Source organism: Sorex fumeus, unplaced genomic scaffold (assembly GCF_029834395.1).
Source record: "Sorex fumeus unplaced genomic scaffold, SorFum_2.1 ptg000043l, whole genome shotgun sequence".
Classification (NCBI taxonomy): Eukaryota; Metazoa; Chordata; class Mammalia; order Eulipotyphla; family Soricidae; genus Sorex; species Sorex fumeus.
Window position 1 is genome coordinate 24,956,351 of NW_026606100.1, and position 23,158 is coordinate 24,979,508.

The 23,158-nt window shown below is 43.3% G+C and overlaps 1 pseudogene; it reads right to left on the minus strand.

Annotated features, from left to right (window-relative positions):
- The window catches only part of LOC130029820 (cytochrome P450 2C42-like), a 31,892-nt pseudogene continuing 8,734 nt past the window's right edge, over positions 1–23,158 (minus strand).

Sequence of the window (23,158 nt, forward strand, 5' to 3'; positions counted from 1 at the left end):
TCAGACTGGAATGAAACATAGTTTATAGAAGGAAAGGACGGAGCCTACTCCACTGAGAACTGCACGGTGTCAATGTCCTTTGGTTTCAAGGTAAAATGCTGTAAAATACTAGTCAGAAATATAAACAGCTTCATACAGCCCAAGCCTCTCCAACACATGCTTTTTTTCCTGAAAATGAAACACAAACGGTGTTATTTTAATAGTGTTTGAATAATCAGACAGGGATATTTAAAGGGTTATATATTATAAATATCATCGTATTTATTTCCTCAATTCCACCTTGCCAGGTCACCAGTTAGTCAGCCTCTGAATTCTCTTATATGTTGAGGCATTCCTCTCTCTCTCTATCTCTCTATCTCTATCTCTATCTCTCATAAAAGTTTCTCTGGATTACAGAGACAGACTCCTTCTGTAGTAACCTAGAATGGTAACATCTCACTAATGTTAGTTCCAGAGTTCTTTTTCACACATTGTTACTTCTCTTATTCCTGCCAATGCCTTCAAAAATTAGTATCTTCTTTAAGCTCTCTAATTGACCTTTCTGAGTATGTTACCAGCGTCTGCCCAGAAACCTTGTTATGTTGAAGGAACATCTCAAATGGGCCTTTCTTTAATCTCAAACTACTATCCCTGCTGACCAGAAGACACAAGTCTTCTCTCGAGGCTCCTACAACAACTCCTGAAAGACATTCTCTTTTTAGTCTCATCTGTTACTGAGTCTTCCTCTTGGTATCCCTGAATATAGGTCTAGGTCTGTTACATATAATGTCCTCAGTGAATTTTTGAATTCTCTAACTGGCCAGGGCAGATGAGAAAAATATTTATAGAGTTTTATTTTTAGGACAATCCCCTTAGTTATAGAAAATAATGAAGCTTGCTTGCCTGCTGAAAAGGCCGTGAAGTAGTTGCTCTTCTTAAAGTTGCCACTTTGATCCAGGAAGTGGCCAGGATCAAATCTCTCTAGATTGGGAAACTCTTTGGCATCATAAAGGACAGATGTCAGAGATGTAAATATGGTTGTGCCCTGATAGAAGGAAGAAAAAAGTGAGTTATGAAAGTGAGTCTCCTTTTCCCGAGCCTGGCTGTCCTTGCTGGGGCCCCTTGGGGGTGGGGGGCGGGTTGAGTTTCTCTCCCCGCCCTGAGCAGAGCTCCAGCAGCCAAAGACCTCCAGAACCAGTCACAATAATGCTGAGACCACTCTCCACATGCATGAAGGTACCGGCAGAGGAACAAAGGCGTGTGAGTCCCAGGGCTGAGATCTCCAAGTCTGCTCGGATCAGGGCTGAGCATCCTCCACCCAGATCCTCCTTATTCCAGAGGCAGGGGTCACACCCACCAACTGAACCCTTGGCGCCATGTAATCCCATCAATGGCCAAGACCCAGAGACTACAAAACCCAGCTCCTGGAAGCGACATCTTATTACCTCATTCTTACTTTGGACAACGTAGCAGGCTACCGAATGTAAACTGCCCACATGACAGAGTCTGTGGTGTACCCAATATGCCAAATACCAGTAACAATGAGGAGTCTCATTCTCTTAACCCTAAAAGAGCCTTGAATATGGAACTTTAAAATTTCAGGGCTAGGACGAAGGAGACGTTACTGGTGCCTGCTCAAGGCAATCGACGAACAACAGGATGATCGTGATCATAATCGTGATGAAAGTCATTGAATAGGGCAGGGAAGAGGGGAAAGTGTGGGGCAGAGAGCCAGTTGGTGGGCATTTGCCTTGCATGCAGCCGACCCGGGTTTGAACTCCAGCACTCCATATGGTTTCCTGAGTACCACCAGGAGTGATCTCTAAGCCTAGAGCCAGAAGTAAGCCATCACCACTGCCAGATGTGACCCCCAAACCAAAATAAATAAAATATTAAATAAAAGAGAGGGTCATGGGGTTCAAACAAGTCTCTCATCTAATCATTTTCTTTTATAGATGAAACTGTTGAGACACAAGAAAAGGAGAATTTTCTTTCCCTGAAACAGATCAGATTAAAGAATAAACCTAATAGGAATTAAACCATGTAACACAAGATCAGAGTGGCCAATGAGCAACCCTCCAGAACTCACAGCTGCTTCTCCCGGAAGGGAGCATAAAATAAGGCACCCATAACATGCCACTGGATTCCATGCCAGGCTGATTTCACTTGGGGCACCCTAGAGAGGAGCGGGTGAGAGCCTTCCCCGCCCTAAGGGACCCAGCCCCGGCAGCCGACCTCCAACACCAAACCATCACCACGCTCTAGGCCATTTTCCACACACTTTAGCCAAGGTTCACATATGAGGAATATATTCCTGGACACCTCATAACACACTCACTACCCATTTTCGATAATTACCACACCATATTTGATTGGGTTCAAACAGTAGGCAACAAGCCATATAAGGATATATATATATAATATATACATATATATCATATATATACCTCTCGGAGAGCCCAGCAAGCTACCAAGTGTATCCCACCTGCAAGGCAGAGTCTGGCAAGCTGCCTGTGATGTATTCAATATGCCAAAAACATATCAAAAAGTAGCAATAATGGGTCTCTTTCCCCTGACCCTGAAAGAGCCTCCAATATGGCAGCATTGGGAAAGACAAGTAAGGAGGTGCTAATAAAAATAAAATCTCAGGGCAGGAACGAATGGAGACATTACTGGCACCCACTTGAGTAACTCAATGAACTGGATGACCATGGTACAGTGATACAGAAAACAAGTCCAAGACATTACTTATTGACTGCAAGACCAGTCTTATCAGCCTGACTCCAGCATCTACTCGTGTGAAAATTTAGGAAGCTCTCTGCAGTGCACTATTCTTTTTTGTTTGTTTTTGGTTTGGGAGTCACATCTGGCGATGCTAAATTCTCACTCCTGGCTCTGCTCTGCTCAGGAATCACTCTTCGTGGGCTGGAGGACCATAACAGCTGCCAGAGATCAAACCTGGTTGGCTACATGAGAGGGAAGCACCTTATGTGCTGTACTATCACTCTGCTCCATTTAATGCATTGTTCTTTTTTGTTGCTGTTGTTTTGAAGTGCGTTATTCTTGACAAGTAAATTACACTGTTGTCTCAAGGTCCTGTCTTTGTAAAGTATAACATTTCCTTTTAGATCTATGTTATTAGGCCTTCTACAAAGCTCTGGGAGTCATATTCTTGAAAACCCTTTACTCTCATCAAAATCAGAAACTGTTCACTCAATGTGTTTTCTGCTGATTTATTCTCACAGAAATGAAATAGCATGTCTGACTTGTGATGGGACTTTCTTAAACTCAGAAATATAACACAATGTAATGATTTGAAGTTTGGTTTTCAGAATTAATAAACTATTTTCTTTCCATAAAATTAAGTTCTGTGACTTTAGGTAAGTTGTATAACACTTCAGTGCTTCATTGCTAGTAAAATGTAAATAAATAAGAAAATTTTATTTTGTTTATTATAAGGACTGGACCGGAAGCACAGCAGGTAGGGTGTTTGCCTTGCACGCGGCTGACCCAGGTTCGATTCCTTTGTCCCTCTCAGAGAGCCCGGAAAGCTACTGAGAGTATTCTGCTCACATGGCAGAGTCTGGCAAGCTCCCTGTGCCATATTCAATATGCCAAAAACAGTAACAACAAGTCTCACAATGGAGATGTTACTGCTGCCCACTCGAGCAAATCGATGAAAAACAGGAGGACAGTGCTACAGTGCTACAGTTTATTATAAACATAAATTGAGATAATATGCTAAATTCCTTTACACATGCCAGTGTTTGAGATATTACAACCAGAAAGTTTATGGGCCTATCATCCAGGAGAAGGGTTTTGTTACAAATTCATTTTCTATGACAATGAGAGGTAACTAAAGTTACTATCTTTGTAAACCAAAAATAGAGTGATCAAAATTTGCGCCTAGAACTCATGAGCAAACAGGAGAGTAAGAATCTACAAACAGACAGCATTCAGCCGAAGAGAAGAACAACATGGAGGGCGGGATCCACAGATCCCGAAGGAAAAAAAAAAAAAAACAGGTTCCAAAAAGAGCCGAGATCATCGGGAAGCCCCAGATGGGGTAGGTACCGCATCCCGCCTCTCCCAGATGGAACCCCAGTGACAAGAAGCCTCTACAACCACAGCTCGAGTATGCGGGAACTAGGAATTTTCCTCAAAATGGCGCGGCTGCTCATGCGGCCGCGCGACATCTTTCTATATACAAAGTGATCCATGGGAAGTAAACCACCCAACGTTTCTCTCTGAAAATCATAGTTAAGTTTGGAGCATGGCCACAGCCCCAGAAGCACAAGGACTTAATGCAGAACCCAGCAGCTTGGAGCAGAAAAGTGAAAGGACTATGCATTAATCCAGGCCATCATGTCTGCCCGGAGGGGAAAGGGTGTTGGTCCCTTCCACCCTCCTCCCTCTGGAAAGAAAGATGGCGGCCACATGGGAGCCTTGTGGACAGCAGGTATGAGCCGGGGGTGTGGGGGCAACTAAAACCTCATGGGAAGGGGGGGCGTTCCGGTCCGTCCTTCACGCCCTACCGAGGTCACCAGTTGCCCCCCACGAGCGGCTCTCCAGCACGGCCACGGCCCCAGAAGCACAAGAACTTAATGCAGAACCCGGAAGCTTGGAGCAGAAAAGTGAATGGACCATGCGTTAATCCAGGCCATCAAGTCTGCCGGAGGAGAAAGGGTGTTGCCCCATTTGCCCTCTCTTCTCTGGAAAGAAGGATGGCGGCTGCATGGGAGCCTTGTGGACAGCAGGTATGAGCCGGGGGAGTGGGGGCGACTAAAACCTCATGGGAAGGGGGGCGTTCCAGTCCGTCCTTCACGCCCTACCAAGGTCACCACTTGCCCCCCGCGAGCGGCTCTCCAGCACGGCCATGGCCCCAGAAGCACAAGGACTTAATGCAGAACCCGACAGCTTGGAGCAGAAAAGTGAACGGACTATGCGTTAATCCAGGCCATCATGACTGTCCAGAGGGGAAAGGGTGTTGCCCCAGTCGCCTTCTCCTCTCTGGAAAGAAAGATGGTGGCCGCATGGGAGCCTTGTGGACAGCAGGTATGAGCCGGGGGAGTGGGGGCGACTAAAACCTCATGGGAAGGGGGGCGTTTCGGTCCGCCCTTCACGCCCTACAGAGGTCACCAGTTGCCCCCCATGAGCGGCTCTCCAGCACGGCCACAGCCCCAGAAGCACAAGGACTTAATGCAGAACCCAGCAGCTTGGAGCAGAAAAGTGAAAGGACTAAGCGTTAATCCAGGCCATCATGTCTGCCCGGAGGGGAAAGGGTGTTGGTCCCTTCCGCCCTCCTCCCTCTGGAAAGAAAGATGGTGGCCACATGGGAGCCTTGTGGACAGCAGGTATGAGCCGGGGGAGTGGGGGCGACTAAAACCTCATGGGAAGGGGGGCGTTTCGGTCCGCCCTTCACGCCCTACAGAGGTCACCAGTTGCCCCCCATGAGCGGCTCTCCAGCACGGCCACAGCCCCAGAAGCACAAGGACTTAATGCAGAACCCAGCAGCTTGGAGCAGAAAAGTGAAAGGACTAAGCGTTAATCCAGGCCATCATGTCTGCCCGGAGGGGAAAGGGTGTTGGTCCCTTCCGCCCTCCTCCCTCTGGAAAGAAAGATGGTGGCCACATGGGAGCCTTGTGGACAGCAGGTATGAGCCGGGGGAGTGGGGGCGACTAAAACCTCATGGGAAGGGGGGCGTTTCGGTCCGCCCTTCACGCCCTACCGAGGCCACCAGTTGCCCCCACTAGCGGCTCTCCAGCACGGCCACGACTCCAGAGCACAGAAACCAATTTCTTAACTATCTGACTTTCAGTAGAAATACTTCCAGGGTCAATAAGTAAAATAGCAGAAATCCAAAACCGACATATAATTCTTGAACCCAGCTGTAGAAAGCAAATCACTTCACAATGCTTTGTCAGCATGTCTGATTTGGGGGTGGGGGGGTAAACTCTAAATAATAGTGGTGAATCTTTTATTGAATCAATGAATCTAATCAAAGCAGATAGAGTGCTAACTAGAATTCATCTGCCCCACAGGGACTGGGAGGGGTGGGGGGTGGGGTTTTATTGGGGTTCTTCATGGTAAAAAATAAGTTTTGGTAAAGGGAAATGTGCTTGATATTTGCATGACTGAGACCTAAACCTGAAAGCTTTGTAACCTTTCCCATGGTGATTCAATAAATAAATTAATTAATTAAAAAAAAGAATCTACAAACATGATTGGACAATCTCAAGAGACTATAAAACTATTCTATGTAAATCCATGGCTGTAGGTTTGTGGCACAAATAAAGAAGAAAACTTCTCAAACATCTACCATTGTATTATTGCTGGAGAATTGAGAAAAGAAGACACATACCACAAAGATGGCAGATATCGTGCAGTGACATAGAAGTTGTAGTTCCATCCCAAAGTGGTGAAAAATTCCTTGACACTTCAGATTCTCTGTGGCGACTCCCTTCAACCCATATTTTTGGATTAAGAAACAGCCTAGAGCCATACCTAAACTCTCAATTCTAAGTTAAAATTAGGAAACAATAACATAGAATTGTCCTAAACTTAACAGAAAAACACCTAGCAGCAATTTAACTGCCTATCAAACTAAAAGTGATCAGTTTTAGAGAAAGATAGAATAATCCAGATTCCTCATAAGGCACCACTAAATATCAGCATATAGAAAAGCAAACTGCAGAAGAGAATGTCACAATTACTAAAAAAAAAAAAAAGTCAATATAAGTATATGCTATGGTTTCTTGGTTAGATTATCACACAAGAACACCAAATCAGGGGCCAGAGTGATAGTATAGCTGGTAGAGTGCTTGCCTTGAGCACAGCCACCCTGGTTCGATATGGGTCATCCCATATGGTCCCCCTTGCACCGCCTGGAGTAATTCTTGAGTGCAGAACCAGCATTAACCCTTGATGTTACCGAAAACGCCAAAACAAATACAAACACCAAGAATTTCAAATCATGTGATACCATCACAGTATGAAAGGAGTACTTTGCAATAACTAAGAATAAGTGAGAAATATTGACAGAGTAGTTATAACTATGAAACTTCTTTTGAAAGACCTCGCCTACAGATAATTACTATAAACTATGCAACACACATTGAAAAAGAGTCCAAAGCATGGAGGTTCTGAATTACAGAAAACATTTGAAAAAGAAAAAGTTCCTGAGTTAGTTTTCCATTTTTGTGACTTTTTCTGAGGGCTGCTTCCAGACAACAAAATATTGGTTGCCCATTCCCTGACCATAGGACAAAAAATTCAACCTTTTTTTATATTGAATCACCGTGAGAACAGTCACAAAGCTTTCAGGTTTAAGTCTCAGTCATACAATGAGCAAACACCCATCCCTCCACCAGTTCACATTTTCCACCACCAAGAACCTCAGTATGCCCCCCGCCCATCCCTCCCCTGCCAGCGTGGCAGATGACTTCCACGTTAGTCTCTCTCTACTTTGATTACATTCAATTTTTTGACAGAAGACCTAACATTATTATTTGCAATTTTCCCCCAACATTCAGACCTGCTGAGAAGGTATCATTATATAATTTGTTTTCTATTGCTGATAATGAAGAGCATATAATATTGTGCGATTGCAGCTGTGCAATTTTGAATTTCTTATATTTTAGTAATTAAGTCTGGAGGAATTTCTGCCAGAAACCACTGGGTTCCGGGATTGGTTTGTGTGCCTCTGGGATCATGGCCATTCAGGAGCTGAAGGAACCATTTGTGGATGGCAACTTGGAGTCTCAAAAGGGTGGGGAGAAGGGCCAGTTACAGCCCTCATCCCATGAGACCCCACATGTCTCGTCACTGCAGGCTCATACCTCTCAGTCCAATAGGCTCTGAAAGATGGCAGTCACCATGCTGCTGAGGGGGAGAAGGCAGAAGGGACAACGCCCTCCCAGGGCGGCATGGGGCCATGACTTGATTCACAGTCCAGAAGCATGAGCCACCATGAGATACATTTACAAAGCTTTTATGTTTGATATTCAGCTAAACAGTGATCAATCACCCATCCCTCCACCATTACAAACTTTTCACCACTAATATCCCCATTATTCCCTCCATTTCCATCTCAGTCCTTCCTCTTCCTCTACAGCAGGCAATTGCTCAGATACTCTCTATGCTCAGATACTCTCTAGGGCTGGAGCGATAGCACGGGTAGGGCATTCGCCTTACAAGCGGCCAACATGGCTGACCCGAGTTCGATTCCTCCGCCCCTCTTGGAGAGCCCGGCAAGCTACCAAGAATATTGGATATGCCAGACACAGTAACTACAAAGTCTCCAATGGAGACGTTACTGGGCCCGCTCGAGCAAATCGACGATCAACGGGAGGGCCTTTACCTTTACCTTTACTCTCTCTATAGTTTGGGGCATTATATTTTGCTTGGATATCCCCACCACCATTCAAGACTGCCTTCTATGGGCAGATGCTAGATCATCTATTTTCCATAGCTCACTTTGTATATCAAGCAAAGGTCCTGGTGCTCACATACTGGAGGAATGGTCCTGGTGCCCACATACCAGATCCATGCTCGTAGAAGCTCATGGTAGCCGAAATTCCATCTGGAGAAGGCGGGGAGACTGCACCTGTACCATATGGGGCACCCCGGTGATATCAGCTTGGTTTGGGACCCGGAGAACTCTCCGGTGTTGTGGTGCCCACTAGGTTTTTTCACTGCTGAGTGCAGCAGGATGGCGCCGGGAAATTCAACATTTTTTAGGTCCAGTACCTAAACAAAGGCTGGACACAAAAAGAATAAATTCAAGAAAAGAAAGCTCAAAAAAAGACGGGTTTATAGACTCAAGTAGATTATATTTGCATACTCATAGGGCAGGTAGCCTAAGATTCCTAAGAAGAAGTATAGAGGAAAATATTTTCACTTTCGGAATAAGGTATTCTCTGAACTTAATGTTCTGAGTCACGCATGAGGCAGGTTGTTGGGGATAATGTTGCCATATTCTGGATTTCACGTATTAAGGCATCCATGTCGGGCATGGATTAAAGGATCTGCATTAAAGGATTCTGGGGTCTGCCAATTACATGCTCAATCTCCTTCTTGGCTTTAGTTTGGCAAGGGAAAAATTGGAATTTATACAAAAGGGAAAATATTTCACTTTCTTAATCATGCTACATTGTGGCGGAAGATAAGATGTAGGAAAACTATGTTTGCTTGCTCTAAATTTTGGGTTTTTTCTTTTGGATATTACAAACAAAAAGTTTATTGAAACTGAACATGAATATTGTAAATCCTGGTACTTGGATAAAATGTTTTTAAAAATTAAAAATAAGGCCATCTTTGCAGCATTCAGCCTAAGAGAAGGACCACATGGAGGGTGCGGGAACCACAGATTCCGGAGAAAAAAAAAAACAAAACAGGTTCCAAAAAGAGCCGAGATCATCGGCAAGTCCCAGATGGGGTAGGTGCTGCATCCCGCCTCCCCCAGATGGAACCCCGGTGACCAGAAGCCTCTACAAACACAGCTCGAGTATGCGGGAACTAGGACTTTTTCTCAAATCTGCCGGACTACAGCTCCCAGGTAACCTCTGATTCCGGAAGTCACGCCCACAGCCCGCCCCCCAGCGCCATCTTTGCAGCATTCAGCCTAAGAGAAGGACCACATGGAGGGTGCGGGAACCACAGATCCCGGAGAAAAAAAAAAAAGAAGCAGGTTCCAGGAAGAGACGAGATCATCGGCAGGTCCCAGATGGGGTGGGTGCCGCATCCCGCCTCCCCCAGATGAAACCCCGGTGACCAGAGGCCTCTACAGACGCGGCTCGAGTGTGCGGGAACTAGGACTTTTTCTCAAATCTGCCGGACTACAGCTCCCAGGTAACCTCTGATTCCGGAAGTCATGCCCACAGCCCGCCCCCCAGCGCCATCTTTGCAGCATTCAGCCTAAGAGAGGGACCACATGGAGGGTGCGGGAACCACAGATCCCAGAGGAAAAAAAAAATACGGGTTCCAAGGGGAGCCGGGATCATCGGCAAGTCCCAGATGGGGTGGGTGCCGCGTCCCGCCTCCCCCAGATGGAGCCCCGGTGACCAGAGGCCTCTACAGACACGGCTCTAGTATGCGAGAGCTAGGACTTTTTCTCAAAACCGCGCGGCCGCTTACGTGACCGCGCGACATCTCTCTATATGCAGGGTGATCAATGGGAAGTAAACCACCCAATCTTTCTCCCTGAGGATCAGAGTTGGATTTGGAGCATGGCCACGGCCCCAGAAACACAAGGACTTGGTGCAGGGCCCAGCAGCTTGGAGCGGAGAAGTGGACGGACTGTGCGTTAATCCGGGCCATCATTTCTGCCCGGAGGGGAAAGGGTGTTGCCCCATTCGCCCTCTCTTCTCTGGAAAGAAGGATGGCGACCGCATGGGAGCCTTGTGGACAGCAGGTATGAGCCGTGGGTGTGGGGGCGACTAAAACCTCATGGGAAGGGGGGCATTCTGGTCCGTCCTTCACGCCCTACCAAGATCAACAGTTGCCCCCCACGAGCGACTCCCCAGCACGGCCACAGCCCCAGAAGCACAAGGACTTAATGCAGAACCCAGCAGCTTGGAGCAGAAAAGTGAAAGGACTATGCGTTAATCCAGGCAATCATGTCTGCCCAGAGGGGAAAGGGTGTTGCTCCCTTCCGCCCTCCTCCCTCTGGAAAGAAAGATGGTGGCCACATGGGAGCCTTGTGGACAGGAGGTATGAGCCGGGGGTGTGGGGGCGACTAAAGCCTCATGGGTCGGTGGGCGTTCCGGTCCGTCCTTCACGCCCTACCCAGGCCACCAGTTGCCCCCACGAGTGGCTCTCCAACATGGCCACGACTCCAGAACACAGATACCAATTTCTTAACTATCTGACTTTCAGTAGAAATACTTCCAGGGTCAATAGGTAAAATAACAGAAATCCAAAACCAACATTTAATTCTTGAACCCAGCTGTAGAAAGCAAATCACTTCACAATGCTTTTTCAGCATGTCTGATTTGGGGGGGGGGGGGTAAACTCTAAATAATAGTGGTGAATCTTTTATTGAAACAATGAATCTAATCAAAGCAGATAGAGTGTTAACTAGAATTCATCTGCCTCACAGGGACGGGGAGGGGTGGGGGGTGGGGTTTTATTGGTGTTCTTCATGGTAAAAAATAAGTATTGGTAAAGGGAAATGTGTTTGATATTTGCATGACTGAGACCTAAACCTGAAAGCTTTGTAACCTTTCCCACAGTGATTCAATAAATTAAAAAAAAATTAAAAATAAAACTGAACATGGAGTTGGTGCTCATTCTATCCTAAACCAAAGGAAGCTATTACTGTAGATCTTTCCTTTTTAAAAAAAAACTTGGTTTTGAATTAACCAAGAAATAAACAGTTACATAGTTTCCATGATTCTGCTTCAATCTTACAATGTTCCAGAATCCATCCCTTAGCCAGTGTACTCTTCCCACCAACAATGTCCCCAATTTCCCTCCTTCCACCTCCACCCTATCCTCAGTCTGCCTCTGTGGCAGTCACTTCTCTCTCTCTCTCTCTCTTCTCTCTCTCTCTCTCTTCTCTCTCTCTCTTTCTCTCTCTGTGTCTCTCATTCTTGCTAATGGTTTATCAATCTTCATTTTCTTAAAGAACCAGTTCTTGCTTTCATTGATCCTTTGAATAGCTTTTTTGTATTCTAGTTTAATTTCTGCTCTGTTTTATTATTTTCTTTCTCCTGCCTGATCTGGGTTCTTTTGTGGTCATTTTCCAAGATCTTAAGTTGAGAATTAAAGTTCTATATTTGGGTCCTTTCTTCCTTTCTGATAAATGCTTGTAGAGCTATTAACTTTCCTCTTAACACTGCATTTGCTGTGTTCCACAAGTTCTGGTAGTCATGTCCTCATTCTCATTTGTTTCCAAGAACCTTTTGATTTCCTCTTTGACTTCCTCTAATCTACTGGTTGTTCAACAATGAGCTGTTTAATTTACAGGTATTTGATCTGTTTCTCTGATTCTGTATGTTACAGAAAATTCTATTTCCAGTGCATCATGTTCTGAAAAGTTATTTGATAAAATTTCTATCTTCTTGCTTTTATGGAAATATGTTTTATGGTGCAGCGTGTGATATAACTTAGAGAATGTCCCATGTGCATTGGAGAAGAATGTTTATTCGGACGTTGGGGCATAAAAAGTCCTATATATATTTACTAGACACCTCTCTTCCATTTCTCCAGTCAAAACCAGTATTTCCTTGTTGAGGTTTAGTGTCATTGTTCTATCAAGAGGTGACCAAGCTGTGTTGAAGTTTCCAACTATTATTTTTTGTTACCAATATCTTCCTTGAAGTCTATTAGCAATTGTTTGAAGTATTTTACTGGTCCCTCATTGGTAGCATAAATGTTTAGGAGTGTAATTTCTTCCTGATGTGTATATTCCTTGATCATTAATAAATTGTGTTCGTTGTCCTTTCTAACCTTTTTCAGCCTGAAATCTATGTTGTCAAATACTAATACGCCCACCTCAGCCTTTTTGAAGAAGTTGTTTGCTTGAAGAATTGTTTTCCAGTCTTTAATATGGAGTCTGTGTTTGCTCTGACTATTCAAATATAATTCTTGTAGGCAGTAGACTATCGGATTCAGTTTTTAAACCATTTTGCTACTCAGTGACTCTTAATTAGTGTGTTTAGACCATTGACATTGAGAGAGATTAATGTCATGGGGTTTTGTGTACAAAATCTTTGTGTACAAAGTTGTTGTGCTTGTGATGTTTGTCTTGTCTTACAGTGGCCCCTTCAATCCTTCTTTTAAGGTTGGGTTTGAGTGAAGTTCCGGAACTGTTTACCCATGAGGTAGTGTATCATTCCTTTGAGTCTGAGTGAGAGTCTAGCCAGATAAAGTATTCTTGGTGGGCATTCATTTCAGTTTTTTCACTATATTCCAGGAGGGTCTCATCTGATAAGTCTGCTATAAATCTAAGGGACCAAGCAATAGTGGCAAAATCAGGTTTGGTTACCTAATATGTGTGTTTCACCACTGCAGCTCATTTTAAAAATCTTCTTTCTGCCACACTGCTGCCGCCAATCAGGTCTTCCACAAGGGGAGAGGCACCTGAGCTCCAAAGGAAGGGGACACCTGCCATCTGAGTCACCTTTAAGTTTTATTTTTAAAGGAACATAATTAGAAATTCTTGGGCATCTTAAATTCTACTAAATATATATCTGTATAATATAATAAGTGTTCCACAAGTTCTGGTAGTCATGTCCTCATTAGTACACACACTAAATTATATATAGCCTATATGGTGTATATATAGTATGTATATCATATGTGACATATTTTATATGATGTGCAGTATATTATATAGAATGTTAATATATATGATATGAATTCTATTATAACCAATATATACAAATATAAATTCACTGTATCACTGTCACTGTCATCCTGTTGTTCATCGATTTCCTTGAGCAGGCACCAGTAACATTTCCTTCATACTTGCCCTGAGATTTTAGAAAGTGCCACCTTTGAGGCTCTTTCATGGTCAGGGGAATGTGACCCATCATAAATATAAATTATATGTTGTAAATAATATATCACTTATATCACTTGTCATCCCGTTGCTCATTGATTTGCTCGAGCAGGGGACAGTAACGTCGCAATTTGACCCTGTCATGTGCTAATGTAGTCCAATGGCATCTGCTTGCCTAGGAACACAAAGAGCCTCAAACCATTCGTTCAGGGTCTTGAAGAAGTCCAACAATCTCATAGGTCAGGTCAGGCATTCTTTTGACATCCCATGGATTCCAGTTAGTCACAGCTCTAGTCCAGCAGTCATCTCCAAATCTCATTACATGTCTGGCCCAACTGATTTCTGACGCCTTGGCAAACAAGACAGCATCCCTGATTCTCGATCATCGACAGAGGTCGGAACTCCAGATTTCTTCTCTCACTTGAGTGAAACGTGATATTCCAAGCATAGCTCTTTTGATTCCTCTTTAGGAGACCCGAATAACATCCTCATCCTGTTTTCATAGAGCCCAGATCTCGGAGGCATATGCTAGTGCAGGAAGAATAGTGGAGTCGAAAAGATGTGCCCAGAGCCAGAGGTTCTTCATCTTCTTAACAACTTCTTCGACATTCTTGAAGGAATCCCATGCTGCTCCCTGCCTCCTGCTCAGCTCAGGTGCCAGGTCATTCGCCATGTTAAGTTCTCAACCCAAGTACACATAGCTGCTGCATTCGGAGATGTTTGTTCCCTTGAGAGCAAATGGAACATCAGGAACGAATCTGTTTCTCATGAACATTGTCTTCATGAGATTCAGCTGCAGTCCAATCTTTCCACACTCATGGTTGAAGTCGTCCAGCATTCAAGCTGCTTGGCTAATGTTTGGTGTTATTAGAACGATGTCATTAGCAAAGCTGTGGTGGTGTAGTTGCCTACAGTCGATCTTCACTCCCATTCCCATTCCTTTCCATTCCAGTCAGTCACTGTATGATGTTCTCGTGGATGGCACTGAAAAGTTTTGTAAAATGGTATCGCCCTGCTGAACCCCTCTCTTTACATCAATGATCACTTCCTTGTAGAATGGTGAGATCCTGGTGGTGAATCCATAATATGGCTCACGGAGGATCCTGATACTGAGTTTGAATGCCCTGTTTGGCTAGGGCTTCGATGAACACTTCAGTCTCAATATAATCAAAGACCTTCTTTATTTTTTTTTGGATTTTTATTAGTGAAACACCATGAGGTACAGTTGTAGACTTACAAATTTTTATGCTTGGGATCGAGTACCCATCCCTCCACCAGTGCCCATTCTCCACCATCAGTAATCCCAGTATCCCTCCCACCGCCCCATCCCTCCCATCCCACCCTGCCTCTGTGGCAGGGCACTCCCTTTTGTTCTCTCTCTCCTTTTGGGTGCTGTAGTTTGCAAAAGAGGCATTGAGTGGCAATCATGTTCAGTCTATAGTCTGCTTTCAGCATGCCTCTCCCATCCTGAGTGGATCTTCCCAACACCCTTTATTTGGTACTCCCTTCTCTATCTGAGCTCCCTTTTCCCCTAGCATGTGTGGCTGGCCTCCATGCCATGAAGTAAGCCTCCTGGTATTTATCTCAGCTATTCTTGGATGTTAGTCTCCTATTTTGTTACTTTATGTTCCCCAGATGAATGCAATCTTTCTATGCCTGTCCCTCTCTTTCTGACTCATTTCACTTAGCATGATACTTTCAATGTAGTACCACTTGTATGTAAATTTCATGACCTTCTGACAGCTACATAGTACTCCATTGTGTAGATGTTCCAAAGTTTCTTTAACCAGTCATCTGTTCTCGGGCACTCAGGTTTTTTCCAGATTCTAGCTATTGTGAATAGTGCAGCAATAAACATAGAATTGCAGATGTCATTTTGACTGTACTTTTTTGCCTCTCCAGGATATATTCCCAGTAGTGGTATTGCTGAGTCAAATGGGAGCTCAATGTCCAATTTTTTGAGAATCATCCATACTGTTTTCCAAAAGGGCTGAACCAGTCGGCATTCCCACCAGCAGTGAAGGAGGATCCCTTTCTCACCACATCCGCGCCAACACTGGTTGCTTTTGTTCTTGTGGATGTGGGCCAGTCTCTGTGGTGTGAAATGATATCTCATTGTTGTTTTGATCTGCATCTCCCTGATGATTAATCATGCAGAGCATTTTCTCATGTGTCCTTTAGCCATTCGGATTTCTTCCTTGAGAAAGTTTCTGTTCATTTCATCGCCCCATTTTTTGATGGGGTTGGATGTTTTCTTCTTGTGGAGTTCAACCAGTACTTTGTATATCTTTGATATAAACCCCTTGTTGGATGTGTATTCGGTGAATATCCTTTCCCATTCTGTAGACTGTCTTTGTATTTTGATCACTGTTTCTTTTGAGGTGCAGAAGCTTCTTAATTTAAGATAGTCCCATTTGTCTATCTCTGTTTTCACTTGCTTGGCCAGTGGCGTGACATCTTTGAAGAAACAATTAGATTCAATGTCATGGAGGGTTTTGCAAAGACCTTCTTTAAATCAATGAACATTAGACAAAGCAGCATCTTGAACACCTGAGAAACCTCAATGAGATGGTCACCATGTGGATATGGTTGATCATGCTGAATCCTTTTCGGAACCTGGCTTGCTCGCATGGTTGTCCTTCATCTACTGTTCTGCCAATCCTATTCAGAATGATTCAAATTAATAACTTGTAGACGATGAACAACAGGCAGATCTGGTGATAGTTGCCAATGTCGTGGATGTCTCCCTTATTGTCCAACAGAACGAACCTGCTGGTTTTCCATTGGGATGGAACCTTGCATTCATATGGGTAGTGTGTGAAGAGCTGAACCAGTATACACTTGATGAGTACTGGTGGCAGATTCTTCAGGTTTTCAGGTATGACCTTGTCTGGACTGGGTGCTGTACACCTCTTTACCAATGAAATGACATGTAGGATTTTGGAAAAGAGAACACTGAGAACGACATATCCATCCTGCAGAATTTGGTATGTGGGCAGGTGGACATGGCTATCAAAGAGATCTGAGTAGAAGTCCTGGATAACTTTCTCCATTGACCTTCTGGAAGATGTGATAGATCCATCAGGACATCGGAAGGCATCATCTTGGTCTTATAATTGGAGGACAGTCGGGCATTGTGAATACTTTTCCAGGTTTCTGCTGTGTCAGCCAACACTGCTGCTATTCTCTCTTTGAGGTCTTCCTTTATCCCTTCTCTGCACAGCTTTGCGATATCGGACTTTAGCTTGTGATTGCTTGTGGCTCACGCCAAACACGTTGGTGAATGAACTCGAGACTTTCCAAAGACAGGCATCTTTTTGTGCCTTTCCCACTATTGGCATTCCTCCCACAGTCATGAAGGTGCTAAAGCAGTAGATCGTATTCCTCGTCAATGTTGTCAACGACAGCATTTTCCCATATTGCTGGAATAGTGCCAAAGAACTCCCAGTTGGTGGTTGTTTTGGGAGTTCTTGTCTTAAACTTTTCAGCCCTTCTCCCCACTCTGTGAAGTATAATTTCACACAAAGGAGATGGTGGGTTAATCCCATTTGGAATTTTGGGTCAACAGTGACATTGGTCAGGCAAAACCATCAGCTGAATATGATATGGTCTACCGAAAGACTCCCATGTCCAGTGTTTAGATTCTGCTTTCTGGAACTGCGAATTACCATGAATAGTATTGGTCAACATGATGAACTCAAACAGTCTCTCTCACCCTGTTTGTTCCATTCTAGGCCATGGGTCCTGATGTGGACTTATTCAGGTGACCTTCTCAGTCCTATTTTGGCATTAAAATCACTAACAATGACCTTGTATAAGGTGTGGTCTTCTTTATAGAACTTCCCAGCTCCATGTAGAACTCCTCAATTTCTTCTTCGTCATAGTAGGATGGTGGTGGGTAGACAATGAAGATAGAAACTGCCAGCAATGAGCCACATCTATTCAAATGTAAGCATTCGATTCAGGTTGTTAGGCATTCAAATGAATCAATGTTCATGGCCAAGTTCATGTTGATGAGGACACCAACACCACTGACACCTCTAATGTCACATGTTTTGAAGAAGAGTTCTTCTCCAGTATCAAAAATTGCATGATGTGATCGATGCCTTCTCGTCTTGGTCAGACCAATGACATCGTATTTGATCTTCTGCACTTGCACCATCAGGTCCTAGATGGATGCTTCTGATGCCGGCATACCTGCATTGAAAGTACAGACAGTCATTTTAGTTTCTTCAGTTTGGCAGCCTAGTTTGACCCTGAGATTTTATTAGCCTCTCCTTGCTTGTCCTTCCTAATGCCGCCGTATTGGAGGATCTTTCAGGGTCAGGGGAATGAGGCTGAATATTGTTACTGTTTTGGGCATATCAAATATGCCACGGGTAGCTTGTCAGGCTCTGCCATGTGGGTGAGATATTCTCGGTAGCTTTCCAAGTTCTTCGAGAGGGAGGGAGGCTTTTAGGTTGGCCTCCAATCAACCTTACAGGTGCCCCCAGTCTACTGAATGCAAGCTTTTGGTCGCCTGGTATGTTGTAATGATCTGCACGCAGACAATCACACACCTGCCTGCATCTCTGGACAGCACCTGTTAGTTCACAATTCACCAGTTGGCACCGTTGCCACCCCTGCCACAATGAGGCGGTGAACCATCTAGGGGTGAACTTCCATATGACTTCACAATACCACTTCTGGGAATATATGCCGAGGGTGAAAAAAAAGCACAATACAAATAACATCTGTACCTATATGTTCATTGCAGCACTGTTCACAATAGCCAAAACCTGGAAACAACCAAGTGCCCAAGAACAGAAGACTGGTTAAAGAAACTTTGGTACATCAACACAATGGAATACTATGCATCTGTTAGGAGAGATGAAGTCATGAAATTACCTTATAAGTGAATAGACATGAGGAGTATCATGCTAAGTGAAATGAGTCAGAAAGAGAGGGACAGAGAAGGACTGCACTCAGTTGTGGAGTATAAAATAACAGAACAAGAGACTGATACCTAAGGACAGTAGATACAAGGGCCAGAAAGATTGCTCCAGAGTTGGAAGCCTGTCTCATGAGCAGGTGCAGGGAAGGGATGTGGAGAAGGCAGCTGACATAGAGAAGGGATCACACTAAGAAAATCAAGGTTGGAGGAGTAAGTAAGGATGGGAGGTATGTTCTGAAAGTAGATAAAGGAGCAAGCTTGATAACCTCTCATTATCTGCATTGCAAACCATAATGCCCAAAAGTAGAGAGAATGACAAATATTGTCTGCCATGGAGAGAGTGGGAGAGTAGGAAAGGGGGCGTATACTGAGGATATTGGTGGTGGGGAATGTGCACTGGTGGAGGGATGGGTGTTGATCATTGTGTGATTATAACTCAAATATGAAAGCTTTAACTATATCTCACGGTGATTCAATAAAAAAAGTAAAAGAAATTCTTAGACCTGAGAAAAATGCATTATCACTAGAGATCAGAGTTCAGAGTGATATGCAACCTAACAGTTTAAAAAAATTATGTACTTTTGGACCTTGTTAGACCAGTATTAGACTAAAAGGTTTGGTTTCTAAAACAAAATGTTGATCCCAGCTGAGTTTAATGAGAAGTTAGGCTGTTTTACAAGTAACAGAGGTACGGAAGTCATCAAAGAAAGCTTATTTTGTTTATAAAAATTGGAAATTTAAGTGTTTTCTTTTTCTGGTATCTGAAAGTTTACTAAAAGATCAAAGACCTTTTTCTGTAAGTGAATTTGTTTTTTTTATTTCTGTGTGGACGTGCTAGAATATTAGAATATCTAGCCTAGATAATTCATAATTTAAAATACTTATGATAAAATGCAAAACTGATACTCCTTCAAAAAGAAGAAATAGGTCCTTTTACTTTTGTGTAAACACAAAAAGGCAGCAGCAGAGGTCTGTCTCTCCCGCTGCCCACGTTCTGTAGTTTCAAGCTGCTTCCCCCACCCTGGGGATGTCTATGGCAATGGGTAGGCGAAGGAAGGAATAAAAGCCAGGCCGGTTGGTCTTAGCTGAAGTTTATTCCAATCCTCTCTCCATTCATTCCTGTCTTTCCTCTGCCTCCCCCCACCCCCAGCCCACTCTTACAGTCTAGTTATATCCCCCAGCATGAGGGGTTGGGGTAACAATTATGCATAGGTGTGGTCACAATCAATAGGGGTAGAGTTCTTTCCCTAGGGGAAAGCCTCTTCTAGGACAGATTCTCATTATTAGGTTGACCCACCCTAGAGCAGAATCCCCTGGGTCTGTTTCTCCTCTCCTTGTCCAACAAACATATAAGCATACATAATATAAATCATTTTGTATGGATACAATAAGAAATACCTTAAACTTATAGAATTGCTCTCTTAGTGCCATCTCGATCTCAGACTACACTGCTCAGGCAAGATAGTCTTTCCTATCCCTAGCAGGGTCCTAGTCTCGTCATTACTTTTGGATCATGACAGCATCTGTCCATGATAAAGCTCTTAACTTATAGTTAAGAATCATGGCACTTTGACCTGGCCCATTTCGATGCCAGGGTAGCTCAAGGCTTGCCCTGCATCCATTCAGTCCCTCGATGGGATCCTGCTTCTGGGGTGTTAGGAAGTAAGGGCAACTGAGGCTTAAGTTGAGAAAGCAGATGCCCGGGAGTGAATAATATTCAAAGCCAATTAAATTCTAAGTTTAACTGTCTTCTTGTATCTATACAAAAAGGACATTGCATTAAAGTAAACTATTCAAAAGACATAACGAGAGGAGAAAGGCAATATTAACTTACAATACAATTTCAGTGTCCTAGAAGGATCTGACCTTACAAATTAACAGGTCCTGATTAGGGGAAAAAGCTGATTGGGGTTGGAGAGCATAGAAGTGGTTACAGATAAGAAAGGAATGAAAGTGACTCAGGGGCAATGTGATGGGTGTGACTCAATGAACCTAATCTCCTGTGGCAAGGTGAAAAGGGCAAGCCAATGTTAAGCCTAAAATATTTGGAGCTATATTCCAATATACATTTATTTATTTATTTATTTAAAATGAATCACCATGAGATACACAAACTTTCATGATTGGGTTTCATTCATACAATGTTCTAACACCTGATCCTCTACAGTGCCCATTTCCCACCACCAATGTCCAAAGAATCCCTCCTGCCACCAAATTTAAAAAATTTAAAACCGAAATAATCAATGAGGTTTTTTCACATGAAACTAAACAGAACCAACAAAAAATTATTTTGTTCTTCAAACTGTATAGTCTATATATTTGACCTCTATAAGTCAAGGTGATAATGCTCTTCTTTATCTTTAGCCCTATAATCATTAGACCCCAAAATGATTTAGGGCCTACAGTTGAGCCTCAAGGAATGTTATACAGGCTCACTTTTAGTCTTGGCTTTACAAGATTATGTTTATGTTATGTCATTTTATGAATGATATCTTTTTTCTATTTTTTAATTTTTCTTAGTGAGACACCATGAGGTACAGTTATAGACTTACAAATTTTTGTGCTTGTCTTTCAATTATACAATTATCAAATACCCATCCCTCCCCAGAGCCCATTTCCCACCACCACAGATCCCAGTATCCCTCCCACCCCCCATCCCCCATCCCACCCTGCCTATGTGGCAGGGCATTCCCCTCTGTTCTCTCTCTTCTTTTAGGTGTTGTGGTTTGCAAAAGAGGCATTGAGTGGCAATCATGTTTGGTCTATAGTCTTCTTTCAGAATGCTTCTCCCATCCTGGGAAGATCCTCCCAACACCCTTTATTTGGTGTTCTATCTGAGCTCCCTTTTCCCCTAGCATGCATGGGTGGCCTCCAAGCCATGGAGCAAAATTCCTGGTACTAATCTGGGCCATTCTTGGGTGTTAGTCTCCTATTTTGTTACTTTATGTTCCCCAGATAAATGTAATCTTTCTATGTCTATCCCTCTCTTTCTGACTCATTTCCCTTAATATGATACTTTCCATGTAGTATCACTTGTATGTAAATTTCATGACTTCATCTTTTCTAACATCTACATAGTACTCCATTGTGGAAATGTACCAAAGTTTCTTTAACCAGTCATCTGTTCTCGGGAACTCAGGTTTTTTCCAGATTCTGGCTATTGTAAAGAGTGCTGCAATGAACAAACAAGTGCAATTTTTTGAGAATCGTCCATACTGTTTTCCAAAGGGGGCTGAACCAGTCAGCATTCCCACCAGCAGTGAAGGAGGGTCCCTTTCTCACCACATCCACGCCAACACCGGTTGCTTTTGTTCTTGTGGATGTGGGCCAGTCTCTGTGGTGTGAAATGATGTATCATTGTTGTTTTGATCTGCATCTTCCTGATGATTAATGATGTGGAGCATTTTCTCACATGCCTTTTAGCCATTCAGATTTCTTCTTTGAGAAAGTTTCTGTTCATTTCATCACCCCATTTTTTGATGGGGTTGGATGTTTTCTCTTTGTGGAGTTCAACCAGTACTTTGTATATCCTTGATATCAACCCCTTGTCGGATGTGTATTCAGCGAATGTCCTTTCCCATTCTGTAGACTGTCTTTGTATTTTGGTCACTGTTTCTTTTGAGGTGCAGAAGCTTCTTAGTTTAAGATAGTCCCATTTGTCTATCTCTGTTTTCACTTGCTTGACCAGTGGCGTGACATCTTTGAAGATACCATTAACTTCAATATCATGGAGAGTTTTGCCAACTTTGTCTTCAACAAACATTATGGATTCCGGTCTGATGTTGAGGTCATAAATCCATTTTGATCTTACTTTTGTGCATGGCATTAGGCAGAGATCTGAGCCCACTTTTTTGCATGTAGCCGTCCAGTTTTGCCAGCACAATTTATTAAAGAGGCTTTCCCTGCTCCATTTCACTTTTCTTGCCCCCTTATCGAAGATTAGATGATTATATGTTTGGGAGGAGATGTCAGTATTTTCAACTCTGTTCCATTGGTCTGCAGCTCTGCCTTTCTTCCAGTACCATGCTGTTTCAATTATTATTGCTTTGTAGTAGAGCTTGAAGTTAGGTAGGTTGATTCCTCCCATTTTCTTTTTCCCAAGAATTGCTTTAGCTATTCGTGGGGGCTTATTGTTCCAAATAAATTTCAGGAGTGTTTGCTCCATTTCTTTGAAGAATGTCATGGGCATCCTTATAGGGATTGCATTGAATTTGTACAGTGCTTTGGGAAGTATTGCCATTTTGACAATGTTAATTCTTCCCATCCATGAACAGGGGATATTTTTCCATTTCCTCGTGTCCTCTTTTATTTCCTGAAGTAGCTTTTTGTAGTTTTCTTTGTACAGGTCCTTTACTTCCTTAGTTAAGCTGATTCCTAGGTACTTGATTTTTCTGGGGCACAATGTGAACAGGATTGTTTTCTTCATGTCATTTTCTTCTCTTTCACTATTTGCATATAGGAAAGCCATGGACTTTTGGGTATTGATTTTATAGCCTGCAACTTTACTATACAAGTCTATTGTTTCTAGGAGTTTCTTCGTAGAGGTTTTAGGGTTCTCTAATTATAGTACCATATCATCTGCGAATAGTGAGAGCTTGATTTCTTTTTTTCGTACCTGGATGCCCTTAATATCTTTTTCTTGCCTGATCGCCATTGCAAGTACTTCCAGTACAATGTTGAACAGCAGTGGAGAGAGTGGACATCCTTGTCTCGTCCCTGATCTTAGGGGGAAGGCTCTCAGT